The sequence below is a fragment of the Macaca thibetana genome, chromosome 14 (assembly GCF_024542745.1).
Source record: "Macaca thibetana thibetana isolate TM-01 chromosome 14, ASM2454274v1, whole genome shotgun sequence".
Classification (NCBI taxonomy): Eukaryota; Metazoa; Chordata; class Mammalia; order Primates; family Cercopithecidae; genus Macaca; species Macaca thibetana.
In genome coordinates, this window is record NC_065591.1 from 85,151,717 (window position 1) to 85,170,307 (window position 18,591).

Below are 18,591 nucleotides of genomic sequence, written 5' to 3' on the forward strand. Positions count from 1 at the left end.
GGTGCTTTGAGACTTGCAGGTAGAGGGGTGGGGTCCTGGTGTGTGGACAGCAGTGTGGATAAAGCTCAGTAGCTGTAAGAAGCCAGGTAGCGAGCAGGGATAGAGAAATCACTGGGAAAAGGAACTTAGATCCAAGTCTTCCTGGAGGGTATTTAGTGAAGCCATGAGACTCGCCAAAGGTATGATGAGACAGATATCATGCAGATTTCATTTCCCAGGCCTGAGCACTGGTAGACAGAGGCAAAGGCAGACAGCGAGAGGAAAACAGGGTGCGGGGGTCCCCATATTTCTCATCTGGACTGTACTGGGCACAACTCACTAGGTCGGTAAAAGATTTACAGCCCTTGCTCATTTTGGTCTCTGGGGAAGCTCTTACAGATCTAATGGTGTGATTTGGTCCAGCAGAGAGAGGCCCTGAGGTTTAGCTTTTCTGAGTCCCTTCAGTTCACAAGTTGAATAGGTGTGGAGTAGAAAGTCAGTACCTCTGCTACTGGCTCAGCCATTGCAGAGTGAGGTGACTCTCACAGTAGAGGTTAGGAGTACATTGTCAAGCCAATAGACTGGAGAGCAAATGTGGCAGAGGCCTAGGTTTTGCAGCCAGCAGATGCAGGCAGTGGGGGCAAGCAAGCCAAGGGTTAATCCCAGGATCTGACAGAGCCAAGAGAGGGTCTGAGTGACACTAGCACAGACTTTACCAGCACATAGGAGGACAAGAGGCACTTCTCTGGAGACCAGAAGACAGAGAGGACACATTAGAGGACCCCAACTCTTCCCTTGTGCCTCATGTCCTGGAAATGACACTCCTCCCTGCAACCCCCTACTTTCCCCCCATAAACCGAGATGCTAGTTTCAGAACCAAAACAGAAGGAGGGGAGGGCAACTGGAAAAGCTGAACATTTTGCTGGGGATTCGGAGCATTACCTGACTGAGGATTGTATAAAATATTGGATTGAATGGAGTCTAATGACATTGGACACTAGTTAATTTTCCCACTAGCAGTTGAGGGTTCGTGAGGACAAGAGGATAACAACAATATTAAACATTTTCTTTTTCCCTGTGTCCTTAACGAGAGTTTAATGTTGCCACATACACCCTGTGTTAGTCCACTCTCACACTGCTATAAATAACTATCTGAGACTGGGGAATTTATGAAGAAAAGAGATTTAATTGACTCATAGTTCCACAGGCTGTACAGGAGGCATGGCTGGGGAGGCCTCAGGATACTTACAATTATGGCAGAAAGCACCTTCTTCACATGGTGGCAGAAGAGAAAGAGAGTGAAGGGGGAAGTGCTACACACTTTCAAACAACCAGATATCTTGAGAATTCACTCACTATCATGAGAATTCACTCACTATCATGGGGACATCTGCCTCCACGATTCAATCGCCTCCCACCAAGTCCCTCCCCCAACATTGGGAATTACAACTGGACATGAGATTTGGGTGGGGACAGAGCCAAACCATATCACACACACATAGTGATTCATATGATTAGTTTTTAAATTCCTCCCTTTCTCACTAGACTGTCAACTCCTAAGGGCAGGGACTGCCATTTTACTCCCTGCTCTAGCCCCAGTGCAGGAAAGCAGGGATATATCTGCCTTAATATCTGTGGTATCTCCAGCACCAAGAACAGTTCCTGGCATATCGTAGGCACTCAATCAATATTTTTGCTGTTGAATTTTGCTCATAACTGCTTTTTTGAATTAATCAGTGAAAGAAATGAGACAGTCAAGTGAAAGGAATACTAGTCAGTGGTTTCCCTGGATTAACAAAGAGAGACAGTGAGGATTTCACAACATAAAAGTACATTTCCATGGAATCATTATTTTATAGATTTTCAGACGTATTGGACATAATAATACTTTGCATGTGTGTAGTGCTTTAGGGTTCACAAAGGGCATTCCGCATATTGTACCATTTGATTCTTCAACAGCCTTGTAAGATAGGTCAGGTATATTAATATGTATTTTGTAGATCAGCTAACTGAGGTTCAAAGAGTTTAATCAACTCACCAAAGGTGTAATGCATAGGAATCAGCAAACCCAGGGTTATAATCTAGATTTTCTTGCCCCCAGTTCATTGAGCCACACAGTAACGGCCGGACAGAAGTTTGGGGTACTGGCCAGGAGAACAGCGAGGAAGGTGCCCTGGGTGCTAGTTCATTACTCCCTTCCAGGATGCTGGTCAGAAATCACCAGCATTTAAAGCTCCCTGGAGGGGAGAGAAGTAGGGTCGCTAAAGAGGAGAATATTTCAGCTAAAGCATTTACCTTCTGTGCTGAGGTGAGTGTGCAGGCTTCATGCTTACCCCAGGTGGCTCTTCCAGGGCAATGGGAGGGGTGGGGTAGGGGCTGGATTCCTCCTCTCCAACCCACACACAAGGAAAAGAATGTGACTCAATTCCTCTGCGTCCCCAAAATTGTGCCATGAAAGTGAGGTTCGGTTTCCTTAGCCAGACTGCACTTTTAAGAGAAGACTTCATGCCCTTACTTTGCAGTAGGACTGAGGGCTGCCTGAGTAAGGAGGACTGTGACGGAGTTGAGAGACCTTTCCTTCAAAGAGGAGGCTGCATTGCTAGTGCTTTCGCCAGCCTGAAGCTGAGAAACAAAGCGGGTATCAGTGTCCTGTCCAATCCTGGCACTACCCAGACTGCCCTCAGGGTGGCAGTGTAGCCTTAATTAGCGGATGCTCAGCAACTGGCTGCCTGGAGGACACAGTAGTGACACTGCTTAACTAGAATGCAGCATCCAGCCTGCACCCTTTGCAGATGAACACTGGCATTTCTACCGTATAGCACAATTAGGCCTCCCACCATTCATCATTCATTCATTCATTCAATTTTTGTGTCACTTAGCAGCTATGCATTGAAAGCCTACTAAGTGTAGGAGCTCTATCAGAGGTGCTGAGGATACAAATATTTTTTTTTTTTTTTAATAATTTACATGATGCTCTAAGACCTCTGGGAGCTCAATGCTTAGTGAGAGAGAGATTTGAAAACAGCAAATACTATGTAACTGGGGTAAGTGCTTAGCACAGCAGTGGTGGGAAGGAAGTGTTGTGTGATGCAGGACAGAATCATTCAGGTCTCAGCTTAACTGTGACTTCTGCAGGGATGCTGTCTTTGTCCCCTAGAGCAGGCTACATAACCCCTTTTTTCTGGTGTCTCAGATCCCTGTCTTTCTCCTGTTCTAACACCCAGCACTCTGTCTGGTTATTCCTTGTTTAATTGTCTATCTGTCCATTACAGATGTACAAGCTACTCAAAAACAAGATCCAGTTCTGTATTACTCTCCCTTATATCCCCAACACCTACTAGAAAGTCTGGCTCACAGTAAGTGCTCAATAAATGCTTGTTGAATGAAGGTTAACAGATGTACCATCATTCCATGACATCTCAAGTGTAGGAAACATTGTATGTCTTTATTTTTCTATATCAAATCAAATCTTAATTTGCCAAGATTAGTAACAATTCCAATATTACTTTTTTAAATTTTCTTCCATCTCCTATGGATCATACCAAAATCCCAGTAGGTATGCAGATGAGGACAATGGAAGTGAAAGGTCTCTGTCCCTTACATCTGCCTCTTGGGCAGCACGGGCTGAGCTCTAGTCTTTTGCTACCAGTCAGGCTTCTCACGCCAGGTGGGTTATAGTTATACCTCTCACAGCAATCGCTCTGCTCCTACCAGCACCACCACCCTCATCTAAGTTGTGTCCTTCTCTTGTGATGCTTGCAAGCGGTGCAAGTGAGATCCAGAACACACTGAACATCCCACTCTTCCCAGTCCCTGGGAAGTCACCTCCAGGGTGGGGCCACTCCCCACTTTCCCACCAAGCATCATCCTCCTTCCCCTTGGATAACTGTCCAAAGCATCTTGGTGGCTCTCCTTGCTATTATATTGGAAGGAGGAGGTAAAGATACTTTCCAAGGTAATACAATAAATTCACAGCTTTGAAAAGACAATTCATCATTTAATTCTCAACAGCTCTCCCTGTTACTAAATAAATGAATATGTTATTTTGTGGAGGAATCTTTTAAAGGACATTCCATCTGTCTGTTTGAGGTAACGCGACTTCTATACATCAACAAGCATCCATTATTTCTGAGCTAGTAACTTCCTTTGAGTCCCAGAAAAGAATACCTACGTGCTTGTGAGAATTAATGGAGATAATGTCTTCAACTGCACTTTCAGAACTAGAAGTACTACACAAATGTAGAGTATTGTTGTCATCAGCTAATGATTTCTGTATTCTACAGAGAGATGACATGATAAATGACCTCCTTGGGGTCCGTTCCAATTCTCCCATGATAGCTTCCCCCCCGCCCCACAAACGGTCCTTCAGCCATCCATTATTCTAGAATGCTTTTAACTCCCTAAAAAATCCATGTGTCGGTGTGGCTTTCTTTTTCTCTCTTTCTTAGTGATTCCTAATTCAAACTTGAGACTGAGGTATTCAAGCCCAAACCACTTGTAAGGGGAATAGACTTTACTGGTCCCTTTTAATCCTAAAATTCCTTGACTTCTCAAAGCTCCTACATGTAAATGAGCAAATCCCTTGTCTCTCCTCTTTTCATTCATTCACTCATTTGGATAATATTCATTTAGCACCTATTCTGTGTAAGGCACTATTCTACACATTTCTCATGTTTATAATTGCCTACACATACATGTATTTGACATTTCTACTAACGCCTGAAATTTAGCACACTGTTTGAGCTTGCAGTGCTCCCCCACAACCACCGCTGTTAATTCTTCCCTCCAAGCCCCACGCACCAGCTACTTCATGTTTTTCTCTGCTTTATCTTAGTGTCCTTGGTTGCCTTGCCGCTAATGTGCCTCCACTTCTATATCAGGGTTCTTGCCTGTTATACTGTTTATTGTGTTTATACTGTTTATTCAAGGAGAACATTCAGAAACCCTGAGATAAAATAGTGAGAAACAAAGCATTGAGATAAGTGATGGGATTAAAAACCCAGTGAGATACAAAATAAATGTAAAACATTTATCTCAGAAAGGGGCCTGCTTTGTTTTATTTCTAGCCAAAGAAATACCAGCCTTGACTTATCTAAGCAGAGAGTTAAATCTGGGGCAAATACTCAGGCTTAACATACGCTTCTACATTGTGTGTATAAAGGCACAGTTTCATTCATTTTGAAGAAAGGCGGACCCACCAATATGCTATTTGTACTGTACTCCTCTTGATACCATTCAAATCACTCCTCGCTTGTTTGTCCGGAAACTGACCTGCCCCTTTTGTTGAATGTCTGACTCCCAGTTCACATGGTTTGGTGGGAGAGGTCATTCTATAGAATGTGAGCCTGTTCTCTGGTCACAGCTTTTACGGACAGGAAAGGTATCTGGCCTGGGAACTTTGGAACTACGACTAGGAAGGAAGAGAATGGGTTCCCCTGCTTTCCTATATAACATGTGAGCAGTGGACAGCCATGCTCTGGTATATGGATTGTGAGAGCAGAAAATGATGCAGATGTAGTCATTGACACATGTTGAGCCCCCAGCATGGGACAAGCACAGTTGAGAGTGCTTGACAAGTGTTACATTTTGACTTCTCAGGGGCATTTCACAGAGGAGGGCCTGAGGCACAGAGAGGTTCAGGAAGCTGCCCAAAGTAACACAGAAGTTAATGGATTTGGGAAATCTACCCAGGGATTTTGACTCCAGCATCTGTGCATGTAACCACTGTGCCCCATAACCTCTCATCCCCAGATACCAGCTTTCTGGGGTTTGATCCCATCAGTCTCTGGCTAATTTTTCATCATCTGATTATGGCCTCACTTTATTTGGAACTGTCTTTCTTCTTCAAACTTTGGCTTTTTCCATGTGGAGTGCGACTTTGTCTCTCCACAAATATACAGTAACACAATTTCCAGCTACCCAGGGAGAAAAACCTTCCTAGCCCTGTGTGGCCCCCTGGAATGGTGAGGAGCTGCTCCCCTGTGAGAGTGGGACCTAAATAAAACCTTGGTAAATGCAGCAAATGGATACATTTTATTAAGAAAAACTCTTTTTCATGAAAATGGTGCATAAATCCTAAGTGTATAGTTCAATAGATATCACAAAATGAACATAGTTGTGAAAACAAGTCAAGATACAGAATGTTACCAGCACCTTAGAAGACCCCCCGATGCCCTCTGCCAAACACTCTCCCTCTCTCCCATTGCAAAGTGAATCATTTCAAAACTCTACATTAATTTTGTCTAGTTGTGAACTTTATGTAAATGGAACATCTTATGCATTCTTGCTTATCTGGATTCTTGTGCTGTTAGCTTGTGAGATTCATTCAAGTGGTTCAGTATAGCTGTGTTTTGTCAGCTTTCATGATGTATAGCATTCTGTTGTAGGAATATACCTCAATATATTGATCCATTCTCCTGTTGATGGACATTTAGGTTGTGTCCAATTTGAAGCTATTATGAATGGTGCTACTGTGAATGCTATCCTCCATGTCTTTTGGTGAACAAGCACATAATTTGTGTTGGGTATATACCTGGGAGTATAAAAGGAGAACTTTTAACCTACAGAACAGGGATTTGTGCAGAGAAGGTGAATGGGATATACCTGATGGTGAGATCATAGTGAAAACAATTTCTGACCAAGGAGGATATCTTCAGGCTACTGCTCCAAAGAGAGATTTTTTTTTCTTCCATTTAATTCAGGGAAGCTTATAAAAGCCCTCTTGGAAAAAAACGATCTTTGCAGAAGGTGTTCATGAGCAGAAAGCATTTTCTTTCAGAGCACACTCATACTTGAGGGACACTATACCTGTCATGTGGGTTTCTCTCATAGTGAATAGGAACAGAAATAAAGGAATAGAAGTGAATGTGATGGAATGTGTGTGGTAACCATGCAAAGGTTTGAAATTCCAGCCATCTTAAGTCTGAGAACTCTGCAAATCAGCCTAATTACAGGGAAGCAATTCATCTGCAGTGGAATGCTGAGGACTAAGCTAGAGCAGTGCTTTGAGTGGAACAAAGAAGTATAAAATCCAACAGCACGATAGGAGAAATGAAAAATTCCAGACAGGTACCAGCACAGTCAGAATGCTAGACATTCTGGCTAAAGCATTTACCAGGTTTCGCTCATCAGAATGCAACGTCTATGAAGGCAGGGACTTTCTCTCTCCAACCAACACGGTATCCCCAGCATGTAGTCAGGGCTTGGTGTAGAATAGGAGCCTAATATTTATTGAGTGAAACATGAATAGTATGTTGGTTCAGAAGGGATGATTATACCAAAACCATAGCTAATCACTTCCAGTGCATGTCTTTATGTTTAAGTATTACTGAGTACTCTATAATTCATTTTGAAGGATAAAATGAATATGCCAATGATTGATACTTGTTATATTAGGTAGGTTACTAACTCAACTAGCAGAAAACTTCTGAATTTGCTTCTTTCTATCAGTCTCTGTGTAATCTTCTAAAGGTTTATGACTTTGAATAGCTGGCTTGTTCTCTTTTCCTTTTGTGGTTCATAAATAACTGATTGCTCCTGAATAGCACTGTTAGTTTCAACATTTTCTGATTGGAACCACTTCTGCTGATAAGTAAAAACCAGAAGAACTTTCTTCTGCTGAATTAATTCTTAGTCACAGACTCTTGAGTGATTAAAGAAAATACAAGGCCCTGGATAATATAATTTTTACAATGTTGTTTTTCTTCTTTTTGCTTTTTTACTTTCTTTTGGTGAAGGGGCATATATTAGGGAGAATATATGGTTGTTAGGAAGAGACTGGAAATAGTATAATTTTGTAGCCTGTAAAATTTATCAATATCCCTCTGGCAAGATGATCTCTGCCAGACTCTATATATTTTTTAAAATTATCTCAGTGTTCTAGGTGTTACAGGTCAGAGGAATGTGTTCTTATGACACAGATACTTTATTCTCCAGTGAGGGGCTACTATCTTTCTACTGAGATTATCACACTGATTGAACATAAATCTGTACTGGTCAGGGATATTGCTGGCCTGGGAACTTTGGATATGAAGTTAATTAAAAGTTAACTTCATATCCAAAATTAACCTACCTGGATATGATCTCACTGAGAATGAAACCAACATAGAAGAAAGCAAAGATAAGAGAGGGGAGAGCAAGCACACAAGAGGTATTGTGTGTGTAGTACTATTCAGCCATAAAAAAAGGATGACATCCAGTCATTTGAAATAATATAAATGGAACTGGAGATCATTGCGTTTAGTGAAATAAGCCAGACACAGAAAGACAAACATCTCAGGTTCTCACTTACTTGTGGGATCTAAAAATCAAAGCAATTGAACTCATGGACTTGGAGAGTAGGAGGACGGTTACCAGATGTTGGGGAGGATAGTGGCGGGCTGGCAGGGAGGTGGGATAGTTAATGGATACAAAAAAAAAGAAAAAAGAATGAATATGACCTACTACTTGATAGCACAAATGGGTGACTATAGTCAATAATAACTTAGTTGTACATTTTAAAATAAAGAGTATAATTGGATTATTTGTAACTCAAAGGATAAATAGTTGAGGTGATGGATACCCCAGTTTCCATACTGTGCTTATTTCACATTGCATGCCTGTATCAAAACATCTCATGTACCCCATAAATACATATACCAACTATGTACCCACAAAAAGCTTAAAAACTAAAAAAAATTTAAAAATAAGAAGTAGTATTGATTGACATCCTGGATGAAACTATACCTGGATTCAGCTGTGCCTGTTCCTCCTCAACTTACCAGTTTCATGTGCAAAACAGGTTGCTTGTCTGCAAAAGATTCTTCACTGATACAGATATGTTACTTGTTGAAGTGAAGAGTGAAGATTTGCTTTACATTCCATTCTCTTTCCTCCTATGCTGCACTGCAGGAAGGGGCAGAGCTGGAAATGAATTTGATAAAATACACAAGATTAAAATTATTATACAAAAATAACATAGATTTCAGAACCAGAGCAATGTCCAATGCTTGTGATGAATCTTAGATAAATAATGGCTGCTAGACAAATAAAAAGGCCAATATTCTGAAAGAAAATATCATTTTATTCCTTCTATGTGTACACAGACATCGCTTTGCATCAGAGCCTTTTTTATTTAATGTGGCAAAATCTGTGTCTCTCTAACGTATTTGTGTGAAGTTCTCAGCATAGAGACATTACTATGATCACGTGGTATAAATCAATGATTCTTAACTTGGGTACTGTATACTATGCAGAGAGGGCTTAAAAATATTGCCTGGAGTGTATGAATCAATAGGCATTGTGTCAGGCTAGAAGTAGATCTCAATAAAGCTTTGTGATTGAATGAATGAATATACACTTAAGGCATTACGAATGACATTACAAATGAAATACTTGACACATATGGATACATTCTTTTATTTTACAAGTAGCTAGATGTGTTGTGATTAATAAAACAATAAAATAAAAATTCACTAAAAACCTTATTGATTTAATAAAAGCTTCTCCCATCTCAATTAATAGACACTCAAGTAATAGCTACTAAAATAATTGCTGGTGTTTGACACTTTTCAGGTTAAAACTGCAACATCAAACTTGAAAAGTTTGGAAACCACCATACAGATTATAAGTTTCTCGAAGTCAGAAACACATCCCCCAGCACTCCTACTATAGTGCTTTGCATGTACTCAAAATTATATAATACACAGAATACAAGGCTGACAATAAATCATATTACAGGAGAACAGTCACTTCCCCCACCATTTTAAATTTATGATTGAAAACATTTTATTATTAAATATAATCTATGCTCATGTACATTTTTATATATATTTATAAAGTGGACATCATAGAGTCATTTTCAGGATAAAAGATAGAACATTGCCAGTTCGAAAGCCTCTGACCAAATGTGTCTTGCCCTGATCATAAACCTTCCTTTTTCCCAAAGGTAACTGTTACCCTATTCTTTAATGATAATGGTATCATTCCTTTTAAAAAAGTTTAACCATTTATATATGCATCCCTAAACGAGGTAGTTTAATTTTGTCCACTTTTGAACTCTATTTAAATGGAATGTATTATATGCATTCTTTTGTGTCTTGTTTTTTGGCTTAGTATTTTTTGTTTGATTCATTCATGCTGCTGTATATGGCTACAGTTTGTTGTGTTTTATTATATTTGCAATAATATTCCATTGTATTTCTATGCTACAATTTATCCATTCTACTGTAGATGGACATTTCAGTAGTTTTCAGTTTGGACTAACAGTTTTACCAGAAGCATTAAGTTACATTTCATGTAACCACCAGTATGTTTCATTTTTAGTTTATCAGCTTATTTTGTGCTTCCATGTGTCCTACCTATGCTCTTTGTTATTCCCATTTGTCTTTTTTTGGATTATTTTTTATCATTCTATTTTTCCTTCTACTAGTGTAGAATATATACCTGCTATTCTTTTCCTTTAGTGGTTCCTTATATTATAATATTATGCTTAAGTTATCAAATCCCCAAATTAATCAATACTTTGCTGCACCACAGACAATATTAGAATCTTAGAACATTTAACCCAATTTTCTCATGCAGCCAACTTACATGTTATTATTATGTATTTTGATGTATTAGTACTGTTTGAATATACTCGTTTATCACTTTATTTGCTCTTATTTTCTTCTTGCTTCTCAGACCTTCCGTTTGATATTGCTTCTCTTCTGCCTGAAGTATATTGCTTAGAATTTCCTTTAGTGAGAGTCTAGTTGTGTTAAACACTGACAGATTTTCTTAGTTAAAAATATTTGTTTTCTCCTCATTTTAAAAACCAAATATTAACTGGGTGTAATATCTAGATTGGCAGTTATTTTCAACACATTGTAGAAATTCTGTCTTCCATTTTTGTGGCCAGAAGTCACCTTTCAGTCCAATTGTTGCTCTTTTAAAGGTAGTACGTTATCTCTGTCTGCTTTTAAGATTTTTTTTCCTATCTCTGGTACTCCACTGTTTCAGTGTGATTTGTCTATGATGAAATATTTTTTATCTTTCTTGAGATTGTTTATTCTTCTTGAAGCTGTGTATTATTTTATTTAGTTTTTAAAAATAACTCTAACTATTAACTCTAAATATTGCTCATGGCCCCGCTTTCTGACTCTTTTTTCTAGGACTTTAACTAAATGTATCTTAGACTTTCTTACTCTACTCTTCATGTCTCTTAACCTCTTTTGCATGTTTTCTATCTTTTTGTCTCTGTAGGCTTCATCCTCATTAATTTTTTCAAACGTATCTTCCAGTTTACAAATGTCATCTTCAACTGTTTTCAATCTGTTGTGAAACCCACACATTGAGTTTCTAATATCAGTTATTAGACAATTTTTTCTAGAAGTTCTATTTAGTTCTTTTTCAAATATGTTACATCATTCTTCATAGTTTCTGCTCCCTGAAGATGTTTTCAAACTTGCCCTTGTATTTCTTCAAAAATGGTTAGCATAGTTTTGTGATCTCTGTTTGATAAGCTCAATATCTGAAATCCGTGTGGGTCTGTTTCCCTCTGCTGGGTCTAATTCATAAGGCCTTGCTTCTTTAGATACTAGATTTTATTTTACTTTATGCTGATCATTGTTCTTGAAAAATTATTTGTGGGGATTCTTTAAGACCTAGGATAAAAATGTCTTCCTCCAGAGAATATGTGAAATTGCTCTTTCCTGGTGGCTAGGGATTTACTAGCCCGTGACTACTTTTATTTTTTATTGCTAAACAATAGTTTTAAATATATAGGGGGTTTAATGTCATATTTTGATATATGTATACAAAGTCGCATTATTAAATCAAGCTAATTAACATATCTCTCACCTTGCTTACCTATCACTGTTTTATAGTGAGACATTTCAAATTTACTCTCTTTGTTATTTTGAAATATATTACATTATTATTGACTATTGTAAACCTGGAGTGAAACAAATCTCAAAATCTATTCCCCCTGTATCTGAAACTTTGTACCTTTTGATTAACAACTCCTCATTCCTCTGTCTATCTGAAACTTTGTACCCTTTGATCAGCAACCACTGATTCCCTGCCTCCTCAGCCTCCCTCTCCACCCACCCCCAGCCTTTGGTAACTATCATTCTACTCTCTACTTCCATGAGTTCAACTTTACTAGATCCCACATATAAGTGATCATGTGGTATTTGTCTCTCTGTGCCCACTTTATTTCACTTGGCATAATGGACTTCAGATTCATTTATGTTGTTGCAAATGACAGGATTTCCTCCCTTTTAAGGCTGAATACTATTCCACTGTGTACATATACCACATTTTCTTTATCCATTTATTCATTGATGGACACATATAGTTTCCATATCTTGGCTATTGTGAATAATGCTACAATATGGGAATGCAGATATCTCTTTGATATATTGATTTCAATTTCTCTGGATATGTAGCCAGAAGTAGATTACTGGGTCATATGGTAGTTGTAGTTTTAGCTTTTTAAAGAAACTCTATACCATTTTCCACAATGGCTATATTATTTTACATCCCCATCAACAATGTATAAGAGTTCCCTTTTCAGGTATTCAAATAGGAAAGGAGGAAGTCAAGTTGTCTCTGTTTGCAGATTACTTGACTGTATATTTAGAAAACCCCACTGTCTCAGCCCAGAATCTCCTTAGGCTAATAAGCAATTTCAGCAGTCTCAGGATACAAAATCAACGTGCAAAAATCACAAGCATTCCTATACATCAGTAACAGACAGAGAGCCAAATCATGAGCGCACTCCCATTTACAATTGCTACAAAGAGAATAAAATACCTAGGAATACAATTTACAAGGGATGTGAAGGGCCTCTTCAAGGAGAACTACAAACCACTGCTCAAGGAAATAAGAGAGGACACAAATAAGTGGAAACATTCCATGCTCGTGGATAGGAAGAATCAATATCGTGAAAATGGCCATACTGCCCAAAATAATTTATAGATTCAATGCTATCCCCATCAAGTTACCATTGCCTTTCTTCACAGAATTGGCAAAAACTACTTTAAACTTCATATGGAACAACAACAACAAAAAGCCTACATAGCCAAAACAATCCTAAGCAAAAAGAACAAAGCTGGAGGCATCACGCTACTTGACTTCAATCTATACTACAAGGCTATAGTAACCAAAACAGCATGATCCTGGTACCAAAACAGATATATTGACCAATGGAACAGAACAGAGGCCTCAGAAATAACACCACACATCTATAACCGTCTGATCTTTGACAAACCTGACAAAAACAAGCAATGGGGAAAGGATTCCCTGTTTAATAAATGGCGTTGGAAAAACTGGCTAGCCATATGCAGAAAACTGAAACTGGACCCCTTCCTTACACCTTTTACAAAAATTAACTCAAGTTGGATTAAAGAGTTAAACATAAGACCTAAAACCATAAAAATCCTAGAAGAAAACCTAGGCAATACCATTCAGAACATAGGCATGGGCAAATACTTCATGTCTAAAACACCAAAAGCAACAAAAGCCAAAATTGACAAATGGGATCTAATTAAACTAAAGAACTTCTGCACAGTAAAAGAAACTAGCATCGGATTGAACAGGCAACCTACAGAATGGGAGAAAATTTTTGCAATCTATCCATCTGACAAAGGGCTAATATCTAGAATCTACAAAGAACTTAATTTTACAAGAAAAAAAAAACATCAAAAAGTGGGCAAAGGATATGAACAGACACTTCTCAAAAGAAGACATTTATGCAGCCAACAAACATGAAAAAATGCTCATCATCACTGGTCATTAGAAAAATGCAAATCAAAACCACAATGAGATACTATCTCATGCCAGTTAGAATGGCGATCATTAAAAAGTCAGGAAACAACAGGTGATGGAGTGGATATGGAGAAATAGGAATGCTTTTACATTCCTACTGTTGATGGGAGTATAAATTCATTCAACCATTGTGGAAAACAGTGTGGCGATTCCTCAAGGATCTAGAACTAGAAATACCATTTGACCCAGCAATCCCATTACTAGGTATATACCAAAAGGAATATAAATCGTTCTACTGTAAAGACACATGGCACACTTATGTTTACTGCAGCACTATTCACAATAGCAAAGACTTGGAATCAACCCAAATGTCCATCAATGAGAGACTGGATAAAGAAAATGTGACACATATATACCAGGGAATACTATGCAGCCATAAAAAAGGATGAGTTCATGTCCTTTGCAGGGAAATGGATGAAGTTGGAAACCATCATTCTCAGCAAACTAACGCAAGAACAGAAAACCAAACACTGCATGTTCTCACTCATAAGTTGGAGTTGAACAATGTGAATACATGGACACAGAGAGGGGAACATCACACACTGGGGCCTGTTGTGGGGTGAGGGGCTAGGAGGGATAGCATTAGCAGAAATACCTAATGTAGATGATGGTTGATGGGTGCAGCAAACCACCATGATATGTGTATACCTATACAACAAAACTACACGATCTGCACATGTACCCCAGAACTTAAAGTATATATATATAAAAAAAAAAGAATTCCCTTTTCTTCACATCCTTTCTAACACTTGTCTTTCCTTTTCTTTCCTTTCTTTTTTTTTTTGATAAATAGATGTGAAATTATATCTAATTGTGGTATTAATTTGCATTTCCCTAATTATTAATGATACTGAGCATTTTCATGTACCTATTAGCCATTTATATGTCCTCTTTTGAGAAATATCTATTTAGTCTTTTGCCTGTTTTTTTTAAAATCAGGTTATTTGTTTTCTTGCTATTGAGTCATTTGAGTTCCTTATGTATTTTGAATATTAAGTCTTATCAAATGTATGGTTTGCAAATATTTCTTCCCATTCTGTGGGTTGTCACTTTGCTTTGTTAGCTGTTTCCTTTGCTTAGTTTCATACCGTCGCATTTGTCTATTTTTGTTCTGTTGCCTATGCTTTTGGGAGTCTGGGACTACTTTAAACTAAATTCACGTCTTAGGGGTATTTTGTACATCCTAGTTAAATAAATTTGGGCTGCAAAACTGTTTAAAGGCCAATTACTCTGAGACTAATTTCTCCTCCCTTCCACCACATATTCACATTCTGATCAGCACCAACGCAGCCTTCTTTGCAGTCCACAGGGTAAGTGATGAGTATGAATTTGCTGTGGTTTACTCTTATTTTGAAAGTATGAACTTTTGGCACTCCAACTTAATGTTGGAGCAGGTTCCCTTTAAATCCACATTTCGAGTAGGCTCTGGGCTTTTATTTCTGTTTCCTTCACTCTGTGATACAGTAAAAGCAAAGTTTTTCTGGATTGCCAAATATCCTTAAGACAGAAGTCGCTTCTGTGTTCTGTCAATCTCTCTGTGTTCCTGTTTTCTCGTAGGTTTTTGTCTGGTAATTTTTTATAGTCCAGTCAACTCTTTAATTAATTTAAATAAGATTTAGCAAGCCATATCTAGCATTTTTATTTTCAGTAGTAAGATTAGTATGAGTAATTTATTCACTGTAAGAGGTTTCAAACATTACAACAAATTTTTTGCAATCTGTGGAAGCCCCTTTTTAATATGTATTTGTTAATTTTCCCATCAGGAAACGAAGTCTATTTTTCTACACCTTGAATCTAGGCTTGGCTATGTGGCTTGCTTTGGCCAATGGAATATAAGCAAAAGAAATGGAAGCAGAGACTTGAGAAGGACTTGTGCATTGGGACTTTCCCTCTCTTGGTTCTCTTGGGAACTCTGTGATCACTACCATATAAATAAACCTAAGCTAACCTGTTGGATTTTGAGTTACTTCCATCGCCCATGCCAACAGACAGCCATCATCAGATATTTGAGTGATGAGGGAGCACAGCCAACACTATGTGGAGAACAGACAAGCCATCCTACCTGAGCCCAGACTGCCGAGCCATAGAAGTGGGAGCAAATAAGTAATGTAAGTTGCTTAGTTTTAAGATGAGTTGTTATGGAGCAAAAGCTAACTGATATGCCCTCTAGTGTCCGAAAGGGAAGTTCCTACTTACAATTTTTTAAAGTGTTCAATAAGTACTACATGACTACCATAGAAAAACTGAATACATCATAAGAAAATGTTAAGCATATCTAAAGTCCTACTACCCAGAAGTAACCATGCTGATGTTTTGGCATATCATTCTGAGTCTCTGCTTGCACTCTACAGTTGGCCCAAGCACCATCTACTCTCCATTATCTTCCTCACTTGAAAGCTCAGTCTCTGAGCCTGTGTATGATATTTCACTCAGCTGCTTCCTGCACCTATTTTTGCCTATTGGATTCTACATTCATCTTACCTGGAATCTCTTGGTCTAAATGTTTGTTTAATTAGTAAATAGAACCATAGCCAGCTGTTTGATACCCAAGCCCTCATTCCTCAGGCTGCATCCTTCTCTTTGAGGGTTGCTTCTTCTTTTTTCTCCCTTTGAAAGCTAAAATTCAGAGTCCCTTTCATCTAGATTTCAATGGCATGAAAATATGGGCTGTTGAGAAGCCCACATACTGTGGTTTACTGTGACACCTGAACCTTCAAGAGACAGCCCTGTCATTTTTTTAATGACTTCTTGGGGATTTATATTATCCCTTGCATATGCCAACAGAATTGCATGGGTCTGGTAGGCATCTTCCTAAAATAAAGAAAACTAAGAGAGTAATTTTTTTTTTAACTTTGATGTTTACTTCATGTGATCTTTATTTAGACCATTATACACTCCACGTAATTCTGTTAAAAGAAATCTGACTCTGACACCCTGCTTGTTCCTTGACCACTGATGAATCACAAGAGTGGGATTCAGCTTTGTACATGTTACTATTTTAGAACCGGGAAAATATTTCTTAAGCTTCCTTCCATCTGGGCATATTGTTGGGCAAGGCAACACAATCACCGTAAAACAGTCCCTTGACCTCTGGCTTTGAAATTGTGTATAGGACGCCAGAAAATAAAGAGCTCTTTTTCCTCTGCATTTATATATTCAATTTGAATAATATTATTATTCAAGTCTAAGTACATAATTATAGTCTTATTATATTATTATAGTCTAAGTACATAAACTATTATTTTCTTTTGCATTCAAGTTGCTTTATCATTGCATGTTTTATCTTCCTCCTGTGACTAGCGGCTGCTTAGTAGAAAGTACAGTTCCAGACCATTGGTTTTTCTCAGGACTCTGTGAAAGACTGAAATGAGAGAAACCTGAGGGGTCTCTGGCAGGAGACTGTTGTATAGTCGAGGTTTGCAGAGTCATAAAGATAGGCCAGGCTTAGAGCAGTGGGAGTGAAAAGAAAGGCAAACATCTATCACGTAATTGAAGGGCAATCAATTAGAAAAATGTTTGAAAGCTGGAAACCAAGAGGAATTCCTTCAACCATTGAAAGAGCCTCTGCCAAAGTTTGTTCTCTAGAATCATAGTTTCTTAAAATAAGAAACATTTTGGAAATACTGAATTTAGGAAACAGATTGTTGTACTGTAAGTCTTTTCTGAGATTTCAATATGTTCCTGTGTTTTGTGAGTCTGCAAGAGTGAGATAAATTATACCACATTTCCCAAGTTTGTTTGACTATGGAATTCTTTTAGGGGGAATGTCTCTTAGCATTACTGTTCCAATACTAAATGGAGTGAAATGCATTTTGAGAAAAAGGAAAACAGTTAAGATGCTGAGGACTTGCTAATGAGGTGCTAGCCTGGATACTGAGAAGAGAATTTTCAGACGATTCTTAAGTGCCTCCAGAGAATGGGCTTTTGATACTGTAGTAGATGCCACGAGACAACACTCAGATGCCCCTTCAAGATCAAGGAACTCCCCAGCTTTGGGTAGTGTCACCAACTGACAGCTTGCCAGCCTTCTCCAGAAATTGCACTCAGTTGAAGGTAGCTGTCTTGCTCAAATGTATGCCCCCACCGCACTCAGAAGCAGCCTGTATCTAGTCATTATGCGGGTACAAAGGCCTGATGTCTTGCTTTTATTCATATCATTGCTGAAAGGCCATTCTAGTTCACAGCCAATTTTCAGTCAAGGAACCCACTGGATGAAAGAAAGACCAAGTCTCCATAAGGAAAAAACTTGCAACACTATGGCAAGTATATGAAGGTAATCAGTCTCTCAGCCCTTCCTCAAAGTGACCTATAGCCATTTAGTCATATAGTGAAAGGACAATATCCAGACGTTTCAAAGATTGTTGAACACTGAATCTATATTGACATTGATACCCATCCACTGAAGCCTCTGTTGCAACTATAACACCATGGCTCCTTCATTAGATAGGGGTCTTATGGGGGTCAAGTATAAATGGAGTCATGCTCCAGGTCCTCGTTCATTGTGTGTTCACTGGCTCCATGGACCCACCCAGTGGTCACTTCCCCAGTCCCTGAATATAGAATTGAAATTAGTATCCTTAGTAATTGCTTGAACCTTCACATTTGTTCTTTTCTCTGTGAGGTAACAGCTATTGTGGTGGGGAAAGCTAAATAGGAGCCTTTGAAACTTCCTTTCTCTCCATCTAAGATTTAAAATCAAAACAATATCAGTTGATGAGGGGAATGGCAGAGATTAGTGGTACCCTTAAAGACCTACAGGATACAGGGCTCTCCATCATATCTTCATTCATTTAATTTACTAGCCTGGTCCCTGTGAAAAACAAA

The 18,591-nt window shown here is 38.6% G+C and overlaps 1 protein-coding gene and 1 long non-coding RNA gene across 2 annotated transcripts in view; one reads left to right on the forward strand and one right to left on the reverse strand.

Annotated features, from left to right (window-relative positions):
* Window positions 1-18,591, forward strand: part of CEP295 (centrosomal protein 295) — a 1,096,927-nt gene that overhangs the window by 598,282 nt on the left and 480,054 nt on the right. The gene's annotated exons all lie outside the window — the stretch shown is intronic.
* LOC126936307 (uncharacterized) overlaps window positions 8,782-18,591 on the reverse strand; it is a 300,630-nt gene continuing 290,820 nt past the window's right edge. The window contains exon 6 of the long non-coding RNA XR_007719423.1: window positions 8,782-8,880. This is a non-coding gene — a long non-coding RNA (uncharacterized LOC126936307). The remainder of the gene's footprint in view (window positions 8,881-18,591) is intronic.